Source organism: Rattus norvegicus, chromosome 18 (assembly GCF_021556685.1).
Source record: "Rattus norvegicus strain SHRSP/BbbUtx chromosome 18, alternate assembly SHRSP_T2T, whole genome shotgun sequence".
NCBI classification, from domain to species: domain Eukaryota; kingdom Metazoa; phylum Chordata; class Mammalia; order Rodentia; family Muridae; genus Rattus; species Rattus norvegicus.
Window position 1 is genome coordinate 39852237 of NC_141551.1, and position 24153 is coordinate 39876389.

The 24153-nt window shown below is 39.3% G+C and overlaps 1 protein-coding gene across 4 annotated transcripts in view; it reads left to right on the forward strand.

Moving 5' to 3' along the window:
* Kcnn2 (potassium calcium-activated channel subfamily N member 2) overlaps positions 1-24153 on the forward strand; it is a 440314-nt gene that overhangs the window by 48698 nt on the left and 367463 nt on the right. For 2 of the 4 annotated variants that reach the window (XM_087593292.1, XM_087593294.1), the window contains exon 2: positions 16535-16626. The exons of the other annotated variants lie outside the window; for them this stretch is intronic. The gene's annotated coding sequence lies outside the window, so the exon portion shown is untranslated. The remainder of the gene's footprint in view (positions 1-16534; positions 16627-24153) is intronic. 4 annotated transcript variants of the gene reach the window in all.

Consider the following 24153-nt stretch of genomic DNA (forward strand, 5'->3'; position numbering starts at 1 on the left):
AAGACCAAAGTGGACTTACAACCTCTTGTTATCTGGTACCAATTTCAAAGATCTTTGAGACGCTTGCCATCACTTGCCCTACATTGGGAACTACATAGTCAACAAGAGCAAAAGAAAGGATGCACCCAGTATTGTTTACTCATGCAGCAAAGAGCATGCAAAACCAAACTATAGCAGCAAAGGTCAATTGTTGCATTTTACAAATGAGCTTTGGGATAAACGTTGCAATCCTTATCATTTAGTCAGAAAGCACTTGAATTTTTTTTTAAAAAGACAAATACCTAAGTAAAGATTCTGCTGTTTTCTGAAGCTTCATTAAATTAAACTTCAGTTCATTTTTCATCTAGAAAATGAACTCCGGGCTTTAATATGATGAATCATTTCCTCCTCCTGACTGGTGGAGGAAGGTAATTCAGTGCTGCTGCAGCAGTCTTGGTTGTCTGTAGTTTTATTCTAGGATTACTGTGATTAATAGGACTACAGTGGACTGATTACAGCTCCTGTGTGTTTTCTTCTTCAGTAGAGTCAGGGGTGGGAGGCTTACTTCAGGTTTTTGTTGGTGTTGGGGCCTAGTTTGTTATGTTCACAAGGCAATAACCTCCTGCTGCATCGTTGTCCCATGGAGTTTGGAAATGAGCTGAGAGAACTTTCAGAGCCAGGCATGCTATGAACTGTGCCTCATTTGTTAAGAAAGTATTGTTTGAGGACCAGTGCTAAACAATCGGTTATGCTGTGCTAAGAAGATCAAGTCCATTGAAGTTGCTTCAGAGAAGGAGATCATATTATCCTTTCAGACCCTGGTCAGTGGCAGTTGATGGTGGGAGGATGGGTGTGTGTGTGAAAGAAAGTGAGAGACCAGACCAGTTGGTGACGGGAAGGGTGTGTGTGTGTGTGTGTGTGTGTGTGTGTGTGTGTGTGTGTGTGTGTAACCAGATCCTTTCTCTGCTTCACTATCATTTGTAATTAGGAAGTACAATAAATAATTATTTTTCACATTTGCCCAGATAATGAAATACCTTATCATTTGTGGCATGTCAAGAAATACTGACATTTAATTCCATTATGTAAGTGGAGAATATATTTTACATGCATGTGTGCACTGCACAGTCTTCATGTGGCATACTTAACAGGGTAAGCTACTGTCTGGGGAGAATTGCCCTTAGGCCCAAGCAAGTTAGACCCCTGAACTGGAGCCTGTGTCTTTCTTAAACATTCCTAAATCTGCACGTGATGGATAGAATCTCTGGTGTTTGATAATGCCACCTTGCCAAGATGTCTTGAGTATCAGCTAGGGTGTGTGTGTGTGTGTGTGTGTGTGTGTGTGTGTGTGTGTGTGTGTGTGCGCGCGTGCGCGCACCTAAATCTAACCTAATCTCTTCCATTCTGAGTATCTGGTACTCTCCATCTTATGTGATAGGCTGAAAAGATATTCCGAGGAATGTTGACACCTTTGCCTGTGAGAACATCCAGGAGTCGAACCATTGAATCCTCTTCCCACAATGGTCGTCTAGAGAGCGGATCACTGCCTCTAGCACAGGCAACATTTCTTTTGTTGACTGTATGAAAGATGAGGGTACCACAATGGTTTTCAGTTGACAGTCCTATTTCTGTCTCTTAAGAATGAGTCAGAGGCATGGATTTTTGGACTTCTTTCATTTTAGTCTGAGACTTCAGAATCACCTCCAGTCTTCAAAGCTGGAGTTTGAAGCATGGTGGAGGCCTTTGTCTCAATGAATGCCTGATGTTCTCACTAGTCAGTGACTAGATTCTCTCTAGCCGCTCATGGCCAAATACTAGATAACTCTTCTGAGAGTCTGTTCTTATCTACCTTTAATTCTTTCCAGAGCATTGTGCTGAAGTTCTAGTGGGTCCTTCCAGGTGACATCTTTCTCTCCTTCGTTTGATAGGATGCTACTGCGCTTTCCAATTTTGCTCTCACAGTGTACTAGGAGACAGTGGGACATTACTTGCCATTACAGAAATATTACTTTTAATCTCCTTAATGTCAGCAGCATAGGGGAGACATGGTGTATGTCAACCCTGCAAATCACATTGAAGTAATGCCAGGATTAGGTTTTTAAAAGTTCAAAGGAAATGTAGAGTTGGACGATGTGGTTTTTAATTTTATACCATGTAATTCTTAATAGTACACAGTATCTTTTAGCATGAGTGAAAAATGAATTTTCATTTCAATTTTTGAATAGTGTGGGGGTAAAACTTCCATTTGTGGGCATGAAGCATGTGCTTGAATTGTGAGTCATTGGAAGAGAGTAGTTTGAATCCAGAAGCAATGATGTAAGCAACATTCAACAAGTTGGCATGAAGAACTAAGGCAGAGTGTAGTTTAAAGTACAAAGTGGAAACCCCATAAATAAAATTCTTTGTGGTGAAATATTGCAGACACAGGGTTACCACGTTTTCTGCAAGGAGTAAAACCTTTGAGGGGAAGATGGATTGGTCCACTCTAGACAAGGTTATTTGTGTCAGAGGAAAATGCAAATGGCAAGTTATAAGGAGAGCAGAAACAACTTGACAAGAGATCTGTATCAGATGTGACCTTTTGGGGAGAGGGCCCTGGAGATAGGGCCAGCACTGCTCACATGACAGGTAAGTCCTGTACAGCTGAGTACATCCTTAGCCTTGTTTTACCTTCTAGTTGAGATATCTCTTGCTAAATTGCCCAAGATGTTTATGAAGTTATTTTGTATCTTTAGTAGTCCTTGAACTTTAACTGCCTAATAAACCAAGAAGCTGGAATTGCAGACTCTTATCAACAAAGACTGGCACCACTCTTTTTGATGTGATATTTTCTTTGTCTGTAGATCTGTTGTATCTTTAATTCACTGTAATTTTCCAAATGATTGGTGACAGATTTTGAAAACACATTGCATTTTTTTCCATCTGTGCTTGGAAGTTTGCATTTACTTGAAGCAAGCAGCACATCTTTGGTATACTCTCTTCTCTGAGTTAAGATACTGGATAAGGCTCATGTCTTGGTACTTTCCCATAGTTTTCATGACATGCATGTGTGTATATGGATGTGTGTGCAGGCAATATGTGGGTATGCATCCATGTGCATGCATTTGCATGTAAATGAGTGCATGTGTCTATGCATAAGTATATTAATAATAAAAGTATATTAAGGCCTGAGGTTGATGTTGGGTATCATTCGCATGGCTCTTTCACCTTATTCATTGAGACAGGATCTCGCAATCAAATCCAAAGATCACTGATACAGCAAGTCATGATAACCAGCTTGCTCTAGGTGTCCTGTCTCTGCCTTCCAATATTAGAACTCCACCTGACATTTCTGTGAGTGCTGGGGATCTGAACTCAATTCTTCATACTTGTATAGCAAGCATCTTAACCATTAAACACTGAGCCATCTTACTAGCCCCTCTTAATGCTTTTTGACAGATCAAACTAAAAGGTCTATCTTGTCTTCAGTCCTAATTCTGAGTCAGCTTATGACTCAGATCCTCTAGATATGTCTACAGACTTACACCATTTGGTGGTATTTCTCCTAGTCTTTGTTCCCACCTTTCTCAAAGAAACTGTGCCACTGGGGACTCCCTATGCACTACCTACTCTTGACACATTGTTGTTGTTGTGGTTGTTGTTGTTGACTAATCAGAATTATCCATACAGAGCCTCCTGGTTCTTGATGCTGTTTTCTTTCTCCAGTTTCTTGCACTGAACAGTCCAACTGTCAATAACTGGTTCATCACAAATGCCTCACACTTGTTCTGCTCATAAGACCCCTTTTATGGGTACACCTCTCATCTAACCCTACCACTTTGTTCAATCAGGATGCCTGAAGAAACAGACACTTTTGTATCCAATAATGATTAGTGATCAAAATATCCAAGGGGATTTCAAAGTTTCTGAACACGGAAATAAAATAAAAAGGTCTTCTGATTGTTCCTGGAGCAAGTTCCTCCCCCATGTCAATAGTAACTCCTGAATACAGATTAGTTCCTTCTAACAAGGCACAGGACAAAGGACCTGGGCATTTACAAAGCAGAAATTTGCTGCAGTCAATGAGAGCACTTTTAAATATTGTTATTACTAGTATATTCAGGTGTCAAAAATCCTGATCTGTTCTCTAGGATTTACTGTGGGTGTTACAAATAAAGGACATTGTGAATAGGGTTTGGAGAACAAGATAATCACAGCAGAAACTATTACAGTAACCCTACCAGTCTGTTGTTGGCTACCTTCACCATGCCTGCCACCTCCTTCCTGGGTCTTCCAATAATCTCTGGGAAACAGTCTGCCTCTGTTGGCTCTTCTCTTTGCCTTATTGAGCTCTTTAGCTCAGCGTGGTCTTTCTTTCTTAACCACTTTATAAAAAATTGTCAAATACCTCCAACATAGACATTTATATCTTTCTTCCCAGCTTTAGTCTTTTTGGACTTCACCATTTTATTATTAACAATGCTTGTCTGTGTAATTTTCTTTCCTCTTTCACAAGGTTGGGGGGTTAAGATGATTTTCTGTTGTGAGCACGCTTGTATCTTCAGGACTGCAATAGTGTCCAGGACACACTGGGATTTCAGGAAAAATGCCTGTTTTATATTGGGTTAAGGACTAGTTTAACATCCTATTTCCATTTAATCAGTACTTTTAAAACTTTATGTTCAGATATCATATTAGGTGCTATGTTACTTCAACATACAGATTTTGTGGAGGTATAGCTGAGAGGAAGGTCACCTTAGACCCAGGTGGGTTTCTAGTAACCTTAGGTGCTCCATCTGAATGTGGATTTCTTCTTGTATCTTTTGGCAATGTCGCTATGTTACTCCTGTGAGCATTCTGTATATATGCTGCAGTTTTCTTTTCTCTTTCCTTGGTATTGGGTATTTAACCTAGGGTTTCACACATAATATGTAAGTGCCCTGTAACTGAGCCATATCTCTTGTCCTCATTAATAATAATAAATAATAATGTTATTATAATGTTGATGATAGTGATGATGACTTTGAAACAAGGTCTTAATAAGTAGATTAGAATATCATTGAAACTGGGGTTAGAACTTTAACACATAATACAGAGTTCAACCCATGACAGTGATTGCCATGATTAGTGCTCTCTTTGGACATTATCCTAAGTGAGACCTCTCCGTAATGTTGAGGGTCTGCCTATTTCCTTATTACCATCATTAACATTGACTTAGTCTGCACTCTGTACCTACAGTATTTATTGATACTTAAAAATAGTAGTAGATAAAATAAGCATTACTATTATAGGAGAATGTTATTTGAGATTTTACATATTTAATTAATTCATTTTATATTTCTCTAAACTCCAATTAATACTTTATTTTATTTTATATGTAGAGAATAACTATTTTCAAATAAATTTATTTATTAAGTCTCTGTGGATGGTAGTGGTGGTTGTGGTGGTGTGCATGTGGACGCATGTGTGTGTGCATGTGTGCATGCCTGTGTGTGTGTGTGTGTGTGTGTGTGTGTGTGTGTGTGTGCATGTCAGTACATGTTTAGCTGTCAGAGCACAACTTGAGGATGGCCTTTCTCTCCTACCAGGTGCATTCTAGGCCTCTACTCAGGTACTCAGGCTTGGTGGCATCTGCCTTTATTTGATCAGCTGTCTTGTAGTCTCAAAACTGTATCTTTTAGTTAAATACAAAGTAGCGTTCACTGTAGTATGTAACCATATTCCTCAGGGTCTTCACTGAAAACAGTGCATTCAAATGAAATTAATCCAAAGATGATTTGTAAAGATGTTAATTCAGTATACTGGTTTAACAAAAGTATATGTACCAATATACTTGGCTCTTAAATAATAAGGAGGCCACTATAGGAGCCAAAGGTAAAAAGATAAAATGATCTTTGATTGGGAGACAAAGAGCAAGGAAATGAATACCCTAAATTATTCTGGTTTTCTTCTAACTCACCCAGTGGTGCTCTGAATCAGACCCAACTGAGATACAAAATACAAACTACTATCCAAACTGAAGGCCCATGATCTGATCTATACGCAGGAAGATTCCAAAACAGAAGATAGAAAAGGGTAGAGAGGAGATGGGGCACATTGGAATGGTTCCAGCAGAGCTGACCTCTTATATCTTCTTGGTATCATATATTTGCCTTTTGGAGTTGAACCCTGGATATGTTAATCAGTAAGTTCTGTTAACTCATTAGTGCTGGTACCTGAGTGGTCATATTCCCACCTAAAACCTAAAAACCTGCTATAGATGCCCTTATAGTGTGGAAAAATAAAAATTAAAATTAAAAAAGAAGACAGCCAAAGAATCAGGTCAGTGACCTGCAGCACAGCTGTTGAAGCAGCCAAATGTATACCTGGTAACACAATTTTTTTTATCAGCACAGACTTTCTCTCCCACCAGAACCAATGTATCCAACTGTTGCTTCTGTTACTTAATGCATTCTTCTCTCCCTCCTTCTCTTCTTCCTCCTTCTTCTTCATCCTCTTCATCCATCTTCTCCTCCTCCTGATTTTCTCCTTCCTTCTTCTCCTTCTTCTCCTCCTCCTTCCTCTTCTCCTCCTTCATCTTCCTCTTCTTCTTCCTTCTTCCTTCTCCTCTCCTTCCCCCTTTCCTTCTTCCTCTTCCTTCTTTTCCTTCTCCTTTTCCTCTGTCCTCCTTCTCCTTCCCTGCTCCTTTTACTCCTCTTTCTCCTCCTCTTCCTCTCCTCCCCTTCCTCTCTTCTTCCTTATATATATTTGTCCATCCATTCTTACATCCTAGGAGGATCTGGCTTTCCATGCTCTTGTTTTAATCTGTTGCCATTTCTACTGGTTACTTCTATTGGACAAATGTGGTGCCTCAGGCAGGAACCAGTGTGTTCCTGGGTTTCATATATGGGTCTTCACAGTATGGCAGTAACCTGGTTTCCTCCTCACCAGAGTCAGTCATTTAACCAGTATGGAGGCTTGCTTCCAGGCTGTTTGGCTTGTGGAACTCATGCAAGAAAGTATAGCTAAATACAGTTTCTATTTTGTTCAACGAAAGCATGATTCCTTGTGGGATCTCTCATTCTCTGAAAACTGTAACCCCCAAATGCACCAAACCCCACATACTTGAACAGGATTAGTAGGGGTCATTGAGAGATAAGTATTCTGATCTTCATTCATTTCTGGCTCCATTCTTTCTGGTACTGGTAAACACAGCACTATAGATTGGCAGTTATTAAGTCCTGCCTCATCTTGCAGACATTTTGTTGACCTTGCTTTGGAGTGCCCTAGCTCCTGTCATCATTTAACAGTGCAAAAACAATTGTGTCTAGCTATCTTGATTTATAGTACATAGTCTAACAAATATATCTTTCAGCTCTGTTTTGAAGGCTTTATATCTTGATTTAAAAAGTAGCTCTGTCTTTTGCCATCTCTCTGTTTATTCATTCTTCATTATTAGACATAGAATTATTAAAATCTGTAATTGCAAGGGAAACTATTCTTTTAATTTTTCAATAAGTATACAACACAATAATTTCATTGAGATTATTATGCATATGTATTATTTTTTGCTCATGTGTGCCCTGTTCCCTTCCTTTGCCTTGTTTCCTTCTCCTGCTGGTTCTTTGACTCTCATCAGTGAGCACATTTTCTGCCTTAGTATCTTACCTATGTGTGTACTTTCCCACATGTTTGTACTTAGAGACTGCATGCTTAATATTTTGAAACTTAATAGTGTTACAAAGAAAATATTAAAATCCAAAAGTAAATGGAAAAATCCTTAAAGTTTCAAGGAAGGATTTTTAGAAGGACAATTTTAATTAAAATATTATATCATTTCCCTTTTTTAATCTTCCATCCAGCCCTTCACATATTCCCCTCAACTTATAGCCTCTTCTTTCTTTAATTATTATTGTCGTGCACATACAAAAATATAGGAATACATATATAAACATAGCTTACAGAGTCCATTTAGGGTTGTTTGTTTTAGGGCTGAGCAGTGGTATTGGATAGCCAATTAGGCTGTTCATCCCTGGGAAAGACAAATTCTCTCTTAGCAGTCATTAGTTGCATGCAACTCCTTATCTGAGGCGGGGCAGTTGTCAGAACATCCCCATCTGCATAAGTCTGCCAACTGGTGTTGTCATTGCTTGGGTCTTGTTTAAGCAGCCATGTTGATGAGATTTTGTGTGTGTAGCTTCCCTGACACATTTGGAAGACTCAATATCACAGCTTCATTCTAGTCCTCTGACTCTTCTCATCTTCCCATCACTCTCTGGTGTGTCTAACTCAACCACTTACATACGTATTATACTTGCTAGATAAAACTCATGAGGAGAACAAACTAAGGTTTCTATGTGGACAGAGTATTTGCAGCCTGGATCCTTGTTGCCTAGTTTGTCATGAGAAATTCTTTTATGAGCCCCATTTCGCATACTACTGAGAGACTCTGTGGGTTCAGCCTGAGTTCTTTTCTTTTTCAAGGATAATTACAGTGGCCTAGGAATTTAAAATCCACAGTTTACATATGCTAGATACTCTTTTTTATCGGATATTTTATTTATTTACATTTCAAATGTCATCCCCTTTCCCAGTTTCCCCTCCACAAGCCCCCTATCTCCTCCTACCTCCCCCTGCCACTCTGAGGGTGTGTCCTCACCCACCCACTCCTGCCTCAGCAGGATAGCATTTCCCTATCCTGGGTTATCAAGCTTCACTGGGACTCCCCTCCCAGTGATGTCAGATAAGGCAGTCCTCTGCTACATAATCAGCTGAAGCCATGGGTCCCTCCCTGTGTACTCTTTGGTTGGTGGTTTAGTTCCTGGGCACTTTGGAGGGTCTGATTGGTTGATACTATTGTTCTTCTTATGGAGTTGGAGACCCCCTCAGCTTCTACAGTTCTAGTCCTAACTTTCCTATTGGCGTCCCCATGCTTAGTTCAATGTTTGTCTGTGCACATCCACATCTGTATTAGTCTATCTCTGGCAATGCCTCTCAGGAGACAGTTATATCAGGCTTCTGTCAGCAAGCAATTCTTGGCATCAGCAATAGTGACAGGGCTTGGTGTCTGTATGTGAGATGGACCCCCAGGTGGGGGCAGTCTCTGGATGGCCTTCCCTTCAGTTTCTGTTCCACTCTTTGTCCCTGCATACTTGATACTCTTACCTTTGGTCTTTGATGTTAGTGGAGGAATTTGTTGTTGTTGTAGTTGTTTAAATTTTTGTTAGTTCTTTGAGAATTTTGTTCAGTATAGTTAGTCATCAACAGATTTCTCCCCTAACCCATCTCTGATCCTCACAGCTGCACCATACACACATTTCTCCCACTCCCTGTCTCCATCACATCCAACTTGTGCTATCCATGTGTATACTCTTGGCTATGGGGCCACCTATTGAAACATGATTTATAAAATATCATGGAATAAATGTAAGCAAGGACATGAAAGGCTTATACAATGAAAACTTCAAGATACTGAAAATAGAAGCTAGGAAAAATAAGAGAAGGTGGAAAGACCTCCCACACTCATAGGTTGACAGGATTAATATTGTAAAAGTGGTCATTCTACTAAGAGCGATCTACAATTAACATATCCCTCATCAAAATCCCAGTGAAATTCTTCACAGAACTTAAAAAAATAATATCGTTAACACACGGAAACACGAAAGATCAAGGTTATCTAAAATAATACTGAACAATAAAAAAACTACTGCTGGAGGTATCACCACCCCTGTTTTCAAGTTATACTAGAGTCATAATAATACAAACAGCATGGTACTGGCATAAAAACAAAATCATTGGTCAAGGAAATGATGTATCAACACCATACAAAACCCCAAACTTCTACAGCCATCTGACTTTTGACCAAAAGAGCAATAACACACACTTAGACAAAAGATAACATCTTCAACAAATGGTTCTGGTTAAATGAGAAAGCTACATGTAGAATTGTGAAACTACATACTTATTCCTTGCATTGCTCAAAACTCAACTCCAAGTGAACCAAAGATCTCAACCTAAGATCTGAAACACTGAAGCTGACAGAGGAGAAAATAAGGAATACTCCTGAAGTCATTGTCACAGAAACAAACTTCCTGAACACAGCCCAATAGTGCAGACTCTGAGACCAGCAGTCAAAATGGGAGCTCATGGAAATAAGCTGGACAGTGAAGGACAGAATCACCCAAGTGGTGAGGCAGCCTATGGAAGGAACATCTTTAATTAAAATAATACTCCCTTTCTAGGATTGAAAACTTGATTTTCATATAGTTTCTCCTACAGAGCCCCTTTCCCAATACTTTTCCTTTATATGTCAGACATAATTGCCCTATTCTTTGCAGCACTCCTTCTAGAATGCCAGAGCTAAGAATAAAGAAATGGGAAGAGATAGAATAATATTATCCTTTGTAGTGCTGGATTTGTAGAAAGATATTGTGTAAATTTGGTTTTGTCATGGAATATCTTGGTTTCTCCATCGATGTTAATTGAGAGTTTTGCAGGATAGAGTAACCTGGGCTGGCATTTGTGTTCCCTTAGGGTCTGTATGACATCTGTCCAGGATCTTCTGGCTTTCATAGTTTCTGGCGAAAAGTCTGGTGTGATTCTGAAAGGTCTGCCTTTATATGTTACTTGACCTTTCTCCCTTACTGCTTTTAATATTCTTTCTTTATTTTGTGCGTTTGGTGTTTTGACTATTATGTGACGGGAGGTGTTTCTTTTCTGGTCCAATCTATTTGGAGTTCTGTAGGCTTCTTGTATGCCTATGGGTATCTCTTTTTTAGGTTAGGGAAGTTTTCTTCTATGATTTTGTTGAAGATATTTACTGGTCCTTTGAGCTGGGAATCTTCACTCTCTTCTATACCTATTATCCTTAGGTTTGATCTTCTCATTGAGTCCTGGATTTCCTGTATGTTTTGGACCAGTAGCTTTTAGCAATAATCACTATTCCTTAATATCTCTCAACATCAATGGCCTCAACTCCCCAATAAAAAGACATAGATTAACAAACTGGATGCACAACGAGGACCCTGCATTCTGCTGCCTACAGGAAACACACCTCAGAGACAAACACAGACACTACCTCAGAGTGAAAGGCTGGAAAACAACTTTCCAAGCAAATGGTCAGAAGAAGCAAGCTGGAGTAGTCATTCTAATATCAAATAAAATCAATTTTCAACTAAAAGTCATCAAAAAAGATAAGGAAGGACACTTCATATTCATCAAAGGAAAAATCCACCAAGATGAACTCTCAATCCTAAATATCTATGCCCCAAATACAAGGGCACCTACATACGTAAAAGAAACCTTACTAAAGCTCAAAGTACACATTGCACCTCACACAATAATAGTAGGAGATTTCAACACCCCACTCTCATCAATGGACAGATCATGGAAACAGAAATTAAACAGAGACGTAGACAGACTAAGAGAAGTCATGAGCCAAATGGACTTAAGAGATATTATAGAACATTCTATCCTAAAGCAAAAGGATATACCTTCTTCTCAGCTCCTCATGATACTTTCTCCAAAATTGACGATATAATTGGTCAAAAAACGGGCCTCAACAGATACAGAAAGATAGAAATCATCCCATGCGTGCTATCAGACCACCACGGCCTAAAACTGGTCTTCAATAAGAATAAGGGAAGAATGCCCACATATACGTGGAAATTGAACAATGCTCTACTCAATGATAACCTGGTCAAAGAAGAAATAAAGAAAGAAATTAAAGACTTTTTAGAATTTAATGAAAATGAAGGTACAACATACCCAAACTTATGGGACACAATGAAAGCTGTGCTAAGAGGAAAACTCATAGCTCTGAGTGCCTGCAGAAAGAAACAGGAAAGAGCATATGTCAGCAGCTTGACAGCACACCTAAAAGCTCTAGAACAAAATAAAGCAAATACACCCAGGAGGAGTAGAAGGCAGGAAATAATCATTCAGAGCTGAAATCAACCAAGTAGAAACAAAAAGGACCATAGAAAGAATCAACAGAACCAAAAGTTTTTTCTTTAAGAAAATCAACAAGATAGATAAACCCTTAGCCAGACTAACGAGAGGACACAGAGAGTGTGTCCAAATTAACAAAATCACAAATGAAAAGGGAGACATAACTACAAATTCAGAGGAAATTCAAAAAAATCATCAGATCTTACTATAAAAGCCTATATTCAACAAAATTTGAAAATCTGCAGGAAATGGACAATTTCCTAGACAGATACCAGGTACCTAAATTAAATCAGGAACAGATAAAGCAGTTAATCAACCCCATAACTCCTAAGGAAATAGAAGCAGTCACTAAAGGTCTCCCAACCAAAAAGAGCCCAGGTCCAGATGAGTTTAGTGCAGAATTCTATCAGACCTTCATAGAAGACCTCATACCAATATTATCCAAACTATTCCACAAAATTCAAACAGATAGAGCACTACCGAATTCCTTCTATGAAGCCACAATTACTCTTATACCGAAACCACACAAAGACCCAACAAAGAAAGAGAACTTCAGACCAATTTCCCTTATGAATATCGACGCAAAAATACTCAATAAAATTCTGGCAAACCGAATCCAAGAGCACATCAAAACAATCATCCACCATGATCAAATAGGCTTCATCCCAGGCATGCAGGGATGGTTTAATATATGGAAAACCATCAACGTGATCCATTATATAAACAAACTGAAAGAACAAAACCACATGATCATTTCATTAGATGCTGAGAAAGCATTTGACAAAATTCAACACCCCTTCATGATAAAAGTCTTGGAAAGAATAGGAATTCAAGGCCCATACCTAAACATAGTAAAAGCCATATACAGCAAACCAGTTGCTAACATTAAACTAAATGGAGAGAAACTTGAATCAATCCCACTAAAATCAGGGACTAGACAAGGCTGCCCACTCTCTCCCTACTTATTCAATATAGTTCTTCAAGTTCTAGCCAGAGCAATCAGACAACAAAAGGAGGTCAAGTAAATACACATGGGAAAAGAAGAAGTCAAAATATCACTATTTGCAGATGATATGATAGTATATTTAAGTGATCCCAAAAGTTCCACCAGAGAACTATTAAAGCTGATAAACAACTTCAGCAAAGTGGCTGGGCATAAAATTAACTCAAATAAATCAGTAGCCTTCCTCTACACAAAAGAGAAACAAGCCGAGAATGAAATTAGGGAAATGACACCCTTCATAACAGACCCAAATAATATAAAGTACCTCGGTGTGACTTTAACCAAGCAAGTAAAAGATTTGTACAATAAGAACTTCAAGACTCTGAAGAAAGAAATTGAAGAAGACCTCAGAAGATGGAAAGATCTCCCATGCTTATGGATTGGCAGGATTAATATAGTAAAAATGGCCATTTTACCAAAAGTGATCTACAGATTCAATGCAATCGAAATACCAATCCATTTCTCCAAAGAGTTAGACAGAACAATTTGCAAATTCATCTGGAATAACAAAAAACCCAGGATAGCTAAAATACCTTAAAAAATAAAACATTTCTGGGGGAATCACTATCACTGAACTCAAGCAGTATTACAGAGCAATAGTAATAAAAACTGCATGGTATTGGTACAGAGACAGACAGATAGACCAGTGGAATATAATTGAAAACCCAGAAATGAGCCCACACACCTATGGTCACTTGATTTTTGACAAAGGAGCCAAAACCATCCAATGGAAAAAAGATAGCATTTTCAGCAAATGGTGCTGGTTCAACTGGAGGTCAACATGTACAAGAATGCAGATCGATCCATGCATATCACCCTGTACCAAGCTTAAGTCCAAGTGGATCAAGGACCTCCACATCAAACCAGATACACTCAAACAAATAGAAGAAAAACTAGGGCAGCATCTCGAACACATGGGCACTGGAAAAAATTTCCTGAACAAAACACCAATGGCTTATGCTCTAAGATCAAGAATCGACAAATGGGATTTCATAAAACTGCAAAGCTTCTGTAAGGCAAAGGACACTGTGGTCAGGACAAAATGGCAACCAACAGATTGGGAAAAGATCTTTACCAATCCTACAATAGATAGAGGGCTTATATCCAAAATATACAAAGAACTCAAGAATTTACACCGCAGGGAGACAAATAATCCTATTAAAAAATGGGATTCAGAGCTTAACAAAGAATTCACAGCTGAGGAATGCCTAATGGCTGAGAAACACCTAAAGAAATGTTCAACATCTTTAGTCATAAGGGAAATGCAAATCAAAACAACCCTGAGATTTCACCTCACACCAGTGAGAATGGCTAAGATCAAAAACTCAGGTGACAGCAGATGCTAGCGAGGATGCGGAGAAAGAGGAACACTCCTCCATTGTTGGTGGGATTGCAGACTGGTACAACCATTCTGGAAATCAGTCTGGAGGTTCCTCAGAAAATTGGACATTGAACTGCCTGAGGATCCAGCTATACCTCTCTTGGGCATATACCCAAAAGATGCCCCAACATATAAAAAAGACCTGTGCTCCACTATGTTCATCGCAGCCATATTTACAATAGCCAGAAGCTAGAAAGAACCCAGATGCCCTTCAACAGAAGAATGGATACAGAAATTGTGGTACATCTACACAATGGAATATTACTCAGCTATCAAAAACAATGACTTTATGAAATTCGTAGGCAAATGGTTGGAAGTGAAAATATCATCCTGAGTGAGGTAACCCAATCACAGAAAAACACACATGGTATGCACTCATTGATAAGTGGCTATTAGCCCAATTGCTTGAATTACCCTAGATGCCTAGAACAAATGAAACTCAAGACGGATGATCAAAATGTGAATGCTTCACTCCTTCTTTAAATGAGGAAATAGAATACCCTTGGCAGGGAAGGGAGAGGCAAAGATTAAAACAGAGACTGAAGGAACACCCATTCAGAGCCTGCCCCACATGTGACCCATACATATACAGCCACCCAATTAGACAAGATGGATGAAGCAAAGAAGTGCAGACCGACAGGAGCCGGATGTAGATCGCTTCTCAGAGACACAGCCAGAATACAGCAAACACAGAGGCGAATGCCAGCAGCAAACCACTGAACTGAGAATAGGACCCCCGTTGAAGGAATCAGAGAAAGAACTGGAAGAGCTTGAAGGGGCTCGAGACCCCATATGTACAACAATGCCAAGCAACCAGAGCTTCCAGGGACTAAGCCACTACCTAAAGACTATACATAGACTGACCCTGGACTCTGACCTCATAGGTAGCAATGAATATCCTAATAAGAGCACCAGTGGAAGGGGAAGCCCTGGGTCCTGCTAAGACTGAACCCCCAGTGAACTAGATTGTTGGTGGGAGGGCGATATTGGGGGGAGGATGGAAAGGGGCACACCCATAAAGAAGGTGAGGGGGGAGGGGGATGTTTGCCCGGAAACCGGGAAAGGGAATAACACTCGAAATGTATATTAGAAATACTCAAGTTAATTAAAAAAAGATAGAATAATATTTTATTATCCTTATACATATGTATGTACTTTATTAGAATAATGGAATAAGCATGGACCTGGGCATATTTAAAAGACAGAACATTTCTGTGTGTCTCTAGTTTATCTTCAAAAATACTTTTTGAAACTACGTTGGAAGCTATGTGTGCTAAATGGGTTTTGGGGGTCAAGAGATAGAGAGTTAGACAGCAATATACACTTTAGAAATAAGTCTTTGTGCATCAAGAGAGCTAGACATTAGGTCCATTATGGAAAAACCACAAGAAAAGCCATATTTGTGTAAACTCTCCTAAGGATGCTCATGAATTGGTAGACCCAGCTATCTTCGGTAATGAAATCAAGGGCAGAGCTAAAAGCAAGAGAACTGGCTGAAAAGCCTCTCGTAGTAGCAGTTTTGTTCTCCCATTCAACATTACCCCTATCCTTATCCAGAAGTAAACTATATATGCTTTTTTTAGGTAATAATGCATTTTATGAGGTGTTGGGGATTTAGCTCAGTGGTAGAGCACTTGCCTAGCAAGTGCAAGGCCCTGGGTTCTGTCCTCAGCTCCGAAAAAAAAAATAATGCATTTTATGTAGTTGATAAACTTAACTGGGAAAATACGAGGAAAGAACCAGAAACCAGATACAGGTGTTACATAAAGTCGTAGCTGAGTGGCTACCCATTCTACCCCACTGTGGTCTTCTTCACTGGAAGATCAAAACTCAAGTGTTGAGAAGTTATTTCCTGATATTTCTGACAAACCTAGTAGGAAATATGGACAGATACCAGTCACAAGGCCTTTCTGATACACATGTAGCAATATTCCCATATATAAAGCCCTTGTCAAGCAGCTACTAAATTTTGTTTTCAGATGTGAGCAGAAAGGTCATGATTAACACCCACTCAATGAACCATCTAACACAGAAGACAGAAATAAAATAAAACTACAGGATCTAGACTAATAGGGAAACAAAAGACCTTTAAACTTTGGTCATTAATCCCACAGTTCAGAAGAATATCTGATCTATGGTGCTCATTTATCATCATTTAAAGCATTAAATTGGGAAAGAAATGTAGAAGCAAGTTGGTATACAAAGTGGTCAAAGGGTGCTCGGTTCTCACTTTTTACTGAATAATTTCATTTTGTCCCATTTAGCCCTGCCTCCCACCAGCGAACTGATATATACAGTCAACAGAATCTGGGGCTGTGGACATTAATGACAAAAAGAAAAAAGCAAAAGCTCAAAGGTTTGTATGGGGCCTACTCTGTGAAGTTGGAATGGGAAGAGGGTATGCTGCTTATGAATTCGCTAATTTCTTAAAGTTTTGGTTGTGAGCCTAGCCTTTGATGGCTGAGCCATCCCTCCAGCCCATATTCTCTAATTACTATACCAAGCTTTTTAGATCAATCTATCTCATAAAATTGCATATTATTGGTTTAAAACATTAAAGTAGAAAAACAGTGTGGCCAGATAATTAAGGTAAAGCAGGATTGCTTTTTTTTTTTTTTTTTCAGAGCTGGGGACCGAACCCAGGGCCTTGTGCTCACTAGGCAAGCGCTCTACCTCTGAGCTAAATCCCCAACCCCTAAAGCAGGATTGTAAACATGAATTTTGTTTCCTTACTGTGAGCCTCACTGAGCCAGTTTCTTCCCTATAATAAGCGTCTTTATTGAGACACTTCTCAGGAAACTATTTCTACTCACCCAAAAAGGTCATTGGAAAACTTGAGAAAGGATTGGGTCCATGCCCTTCTTTTTTTTTAAGATTTATTTATTTATTTTGTATATGAGTACACTGTAGCTGTCTTCAGACACACTAGAAGAGAGCATCGGATCCTATTACAGATGGTTGTGAGCCACCATGTGGTTGCTGGGATTTAAACTCAGGACCTCTGGAAGAGCAGTTGGTGCTCTTAACCACTGAGCCATCTCTCCAGCCCTGGTCCATGCCCTTTTTGATGAACCAATTAATTCTCCAATATTCTTCAAGAGCATGAGTGACCTTGACAGCTGTATCAGTTAGACTCCCTTATGCCAAAATATAATTAAGATCCTAGATCTAGGGAGGCAGGTCCCATGTCTACTTTACTTAAGATTTGTTCTTTTATATTAATATGTGATTGTGCATGAGCATTTTATTTACTATCACATCTCCAGCAATCAGTATACTCCTTGATTCCTGGAGTGATTCAGTAGTTTTGATTTTATGGATGATTCATATGATTCTGCACTTTACAATCTCCCATAAATAATTTTATCCAATGTCAGGAAAAGATCTGCTTGAGACTTCAAGATTTTATATATTCATTTCAAATTGGCTGTTGATCATGGATTAAATAACCAAAGAGTAGAAATCAAAACTTCGAGGCTTGAAGTAGTGATGTTCTTCTTGATGCTGCTGTTGCTCTTCTTCTCTTCCTCTTCCTCCTCTCCCTGCTTCCCCTCTTTGCTCTTTTCTTCCTCCTCTTCCTTCTCCTCCTCTTCCTCCTCCTCCTCTTCCTCTTCTCCTCCTACTCTTCCTATTCTTCTTTTTCTTCTTCTTCTTCTTCTTCTTCTTCTTCTTCTTCTTCTTCTTCTTCTTCTTCTTCTTCTTCTTCTCCTTCTTCTCCTTCTCCTTCTCCTTCTCCTTCTCCTTCTCCTTCTCCTTCTCCTTCTCCTTCTCCTTCTCCTTCTCCTTCTCCTTCTCCTTCTCCTTCTCCTTCTCCTTCTTCTTCTTCTTCTTCTTCTTCTTCTTCTTCTTCTTCTTCTTCTTCTTCTTCTTCTTTCTCCTTCCTCTTCTTCCTCTTCTCCTCCTCTTCTTCCCTTTCTCCTCCTTTGCTTCTTTTTCTCCTCTTCCTATTCCTCATTCTCTCTCTTGTTTTTGTACTTCTTTCTCCTGCCCCAACTTCTTCATCTCCTCCTCTTCTTTCTTTTCCTTCTTCCATAGCTAGCCAACAATATTATTAGCTTGATATGTTCATGTCATTAGCCTTTTTTAGAACAGTGGTTCTCCTAAATATGAGTGAGAAATTTCAAGAAAAGCAGATGTTCATATTTGTTGAATATGTAGTATAACAGATTCTCTGGCCATGGAGCTAAAGCATCTCTAAGGAAAGGAGAGGACTTATACAGATGATCCTAAGGCAAAGGTGAAAATGGAAAACTATTTAGAAACTGCAAATTTTCAGATAATCCTTGATGAATGTTGATTCGTTACAGGAGTTGTTTATATGATTTTTTTATCATATCTGACAATTACAATATTTCTGACATCAATTCTAAGAAAAGGAAAATAAACAATTTATTTTCTGAGAGATAAAGCATGTCTAGGTATGACTTGTATGTGTGACTAAGTATTGGGCTAATTTGTCATTTCTTGGAACATTCAGAATCTCAAAGAAGATGGTGGAACATCTTTGATGAGAATCATTTTACAAGTGCAAAGTGTGTATAGAAAGGGAAGTTGAGTGGGTCCTGGGTGCCTGATGTGAAACTCAGAAAGAATCAATTAAAAGTTTTAAAAATTTAAAAAATAAATGAATGATCTAATTTATTTTTAAAAGAAGAGAACTAAAAGTGACTTGGGTGTTTTAATTTCAAAATAAAAACTGATTAAATAGGCTAAAAATGTAACCCAGAGCAACAACCCTGTGGCATGCAAACAAATACATTAAAATTCACATGTCATTTTTCATGAAATACACAGTAGAGGTTACTGCAGAGGTCAGACAGGCAGGCATTGTACCAATGATACAGTAAATGTTGTATCTATCATTTATAATACATAACTATACAAACAGAGGGTATCTAACCCTGTTCTTGCCTTTTGTGGCATTAAGAATGTTTTGTCGAGACACTGCCCGGACCTGAAGGGACCCGGTCAAAAGATCACCAATACTGCCCACCACTGCCAACATCCCTGGCCCAAGAGGAAACTGTATTGGGCCTCTGGGAACCAGAAGACAGGGGCACTCAAGCGGCAGGTCCCCTGCACTCCAGACACCACTCAGACTGGAAGGGGCCCAGTCAAAAGCTCCCTGCACCCAAATTCCATGGGAGGGAGAGCTAAACCTTCAGAGGGGCAGACACACCTGGGAATCCAAAAGAGACTACAATCTGCCCACATTTCTGAATATACAGGAAAACACCTAACTCCATCTGGAACCCCAGTGCACGGGGGGTGGGGGGGGCAGTAAAAGGCAGTGCAGGCCCTACTGGTTGCCGTCCTCACTGAGAGCTCAAAAGCAGTCCTCCAGGAGCAAGTTCCACAGCGGGACCGCAGTTAAGACCAACATTTCTGCTCCAAGCCACCTGCCTGGTGAACAAAGGACACAAACCCACAGGAACAGCTGAAGACCAGTAGACAGGAAAGACTACACACCTGAAAGCAGAACACTGTGTTCCCATGACTGGCTGAAAGAAAACAGGAATATAGGTCTAAGGTACTCCTGACACACAGGACTATTGGACAGTCTAGCCACTGTCAGAAATAGCAGAACAAGGTAACACTAAAGACAACCTGATGGTGAGAGGCAAGTGCAGGAACCCAAGCAATAGAAACCATGGCATCATCAGAGCCCAATTCTCCCACCAAAGCAAACAGTGAATATCCAAACACACCAGAAAAGCAAGATCTAGATTTAAAATCACATTTGATCATGATACTGGAGGACTTCAAGAAAGACATAAAGACCTCCCTTAGAGAAGCGCAGGAAAACATAAATAAACAAGAAGAAGCCTATAGAAAAGAATCACAAAAACCCTTGAATGAATTCCAGGAAAACACAATCAAACAGGTGAAGGAATTAAAAATGGAAATAGAAGCAATAAAGAAAGCATAAAGGGAGACAACCCTGGATATAGAAAACCAAAGGAAGAGACAAGGAGCTGTAGAAACAAGCATCACCAACAGAAAACAAGAGATAGAAGAGAGAATCTCAGGAGCAGAAGATTCCATGGAAATCATCAACACAACTGTCAAAGATAATGTAAAACAGAAAAAGGAACTGGTCCAAAACATACAGGAAATCCAAGACTGAATGAATAGACCAAACCTATTGATGATAGGTACAGAAGAGAATGAAAACTCCCAGCTCAAAGGATGAGTAAATATCTTCAACAGAGTCATAGAAGAAAACTTCCCTAACCTAAAGAAAGAGATGCCCATAAATATGCAAGAAGCCTACAGAACTCCACATAGATTGGACCAGAAAAGAACCTCCTCCCATCACATAATGGTCGAAACACCAAATGAACAAAACAAAGAAGGAATATTAAAAGCAGTAAGGGAAAAAGGTCAAGTAACGTATAAAGGCAGATCTATCAGAATCACACCAAACTTCTCACCAGAGACTGTGAAAGCCAGAAGATCCTGGACTGATGTCATACACACCCTACGAGAATGCAAATATCATCCCAGGTTACTGTATCCAGCAAAACTCTCAATTAACATAGATGGAGAAACCAAGATATTCCATGGCAAAACCAAATCTACACCGTATCTGTCTAGAAATCCACCCTTACAAAGGATAATAAATGGTAAAGCCCAATATAAGAAAGCAAGCTACACCCTAGAAAAAGCAAGAAACTAATCGTCTTGGCAACAAAACAAAAAGAAAAAAAATACACAAACATACTCTCATATCCAAAACAAATATAACAGGAAATAGCAATCACTATTCCTTAATATCTCTCAACATCAGTGGACTCAATGCCCCAATAAAAAGACATAGATTAACAAATTGGATATGCAATGAGGAGCCTGCATTCTGCTGCTCACAGGAAACACACCTCAGAGACAAAGACAGACACTACCTCAGAGTGAAAGGCTGGAAAACAACTTTCCAAGCAATTGGTCTAAAGAAGCATGCTGGAGTAGTCATTCTAATATCGAATAAAATCAATTTTCAACCAAAAGTCATCAAAAAAGGACATTTCATATTCATCAAAGGAAAAACCCACCAGGATGAACTCTTAATCCTAAATATCTATGTTCCAAATACAAGGGCACCTACATACGTAAAAGAAACCTTACTAAAGCTCAAAGCACACATTGTACCGCACACAATAATAGTAGGAGATTTCAACACCTCACTCTGATCAATGGAAACAGAAATTAAACAGAGACATAGACAGACTAAGAGAAGTCATGAACCAAATGGACTTAACAGATATTTCTAGAACATTTAATCCTGAAATAGAAGAATATACCTTCTTCTCACCACCTCATGGTACTTTCTCCAAAACTGACTATATAATCGGTCATAAAACAGGCCTCGGTAGATTCAGAAAGATAGAAATAACCCCATGCGTCCTATCAGACCACCACAGGTTAAAGCTGGTCTTCAATAACAATAAGGGAAGAACGCCCACATATACATGGAAGTTGAACAGTGCTCTACTCAATGATAACCTGGTCAAGGAAGAAATAAAAAAAGAAATTAAAGACATCTTAAAATTTAATGAAAATGAAGATGCCACATACCCAAACTTATGGAACACAATGAAAGCTGTGCTAAGAGGAAAACTCATAGCTCAGAGTGCCTGCAGAAAGAAACAGGAGAGAGCATATATCAGCAGCTTGACAGCACACCTAAAAGCTCTAGAGCAAAAGGAATCAAACACACCCAGGAGAAGTAGAAGACATGAAATAATCAACCTCAGAACTCAAATCAACCAAGTACAAACAAAAAGGACTATAGAAAGAATCAACAGAACCAAAAGCTGGATCTTTGAGAAAATCAACAAGATAGATAAACCCTTAGGCAGAGGACACAAGGAGTGTGTCCAACTTAACACAATCAGAAATGAAAAGGGAGACACAACTACAGAATCAGAGGAAATTAAAAAATCAGATCTTACTACAAAAGCATATATTCAGCAAAGCTTGAAAATCTGCAGGAAATGGACAATTTCCTAGACAGATACCAGGTACCGAAGTTAAATCAGGAAGAGATAAACCAGTTAAACAACCCCATAACTCCTAAGGAAATAGAAGCAGTCATTAAAGTTCTCCCAACCAAAAGGAGCCCAGGTCCAGACGGGTTCAGTGCAGAATTCTATCAGACCTTCATAGAAGACCTCATACCAATATTATCCAAACTATTCCACAAAATTGAAACAGATGGAGCACTACCGAATTCCTTCTATGAAGCCACAATTATTCTTATACCTAAACCACACAAAGACCCAACAAAGAAAGAGAACTTCAGACCAATTTCCCTTATGAATATCGACGCAAAAATACTCAATAAAATTCTGGCAAACCGAATCCAAGAGCACATCAAAACAATCATCCACCACAATCAAGTAGGCTTCATCCCAGGCATGCAGGGATGGTTTAATATATGGAAAACCATCAACGTGATCCATTATATAAACAAACTGAGAGAACAAAACCACATGATCATTTCATTAGATGCTGAGAAAGCATTTGACCAAGGTAATAGAAGAAAAAGTGGAGAAGCATCTCGAACACATGGGCACTGGAGAAAATTCCTGAACAAAACACCAATGGCTTATGCTCTAAGATCAAGAATTGAGAACTGGGATCTCATAAAACTGCAAACTTTTGCAAGGCAAAGGACACTGTTGTTAAAACAAAATGGCAACCAACAGATTGGAAAAAGTTCTTTACCAATCCTACAACTGATAGAGGCCTTATATCCAAAATATACAAAGAACTCAAGAAGTTAGACTGCACGGAGACAAAAAACCCTAACAAAAAATGGGGTTCAGAGCTAAAAAAAATTTCACAGCTGAGGAATTGCTGAATGGCTGAGAAACACTTACAGAAATGTTTGACATCTTTAATCATAAGGGAAATGCAAATCAAAACAACCCTGAGATTTCACCTCACACCAGTGAAAATCGCTAAGATCAAAAACTCCGGTGACAGCAGATGCTGGCGAGGATGTGGAGAAAGAGGAACACTCCTCCTTTGTTGGTGGGATTGCAGACTGGTACAACCATTCTGGAAATCAGTCTGGAGGTTCTTCCGAAAATTCGACATAGAACTACCTGAGGACCCAGCTATATCCCTCTTGGGCATATACCCAAAAGATGCCCCAACATATAACAAAGACACATGCTCCACTATGTTCATAGCAGCCTTATTTATAATAGCCAGAAGCTGGAAAGACCCTAGATGCCCTTCAACAGAGGAATAGATACAGAAAATGTGGTACATCTACACAATGGAATATTACTCAGCTATCAAAAACAATGACTTTATGATATTCATAGGCAAATGGATGGAACATGAAAATATCATCCTGAGTGAGGTGACCCAATCACAGAAAAACACACATGGTATGCACTCATTGATAAGTGGATATTAGCCCAAATGCTTGAATTACCCTAGATGCACAGAACACATGAAAATCAGGAAGGATGCGAATGCTTCTCTACTTCTTTAAAGTGAACAAGAATACACTTGGGACGGAATAGGGAAGCAATGTTAAAAACAGAGTCAGAAGGATCACCCATTCTGAACCAGCCCCACATATGGCCCATACATATATAGCCACCAAACTAGATAAGATGGAGGAAGCAAAGAACTGCAGGCTGACAGGAACTGGATGTAGATCTCTCCTGAGAGACACAGCCAGAATACAGCAATTACATAGGCGAATGCCATCATTAAACCACGGAACTGAGAATGGGTCCCCCGTTGAAGGAATCAGAGAAAGGACTGAAAGAACTTGAAGTCGCTTGAGACCCCATATGAACAAAAATGCCAACCAACCAGAGCTTCCAGGGACTAAGCCACTACCCAAAGACTATACATGGACTGA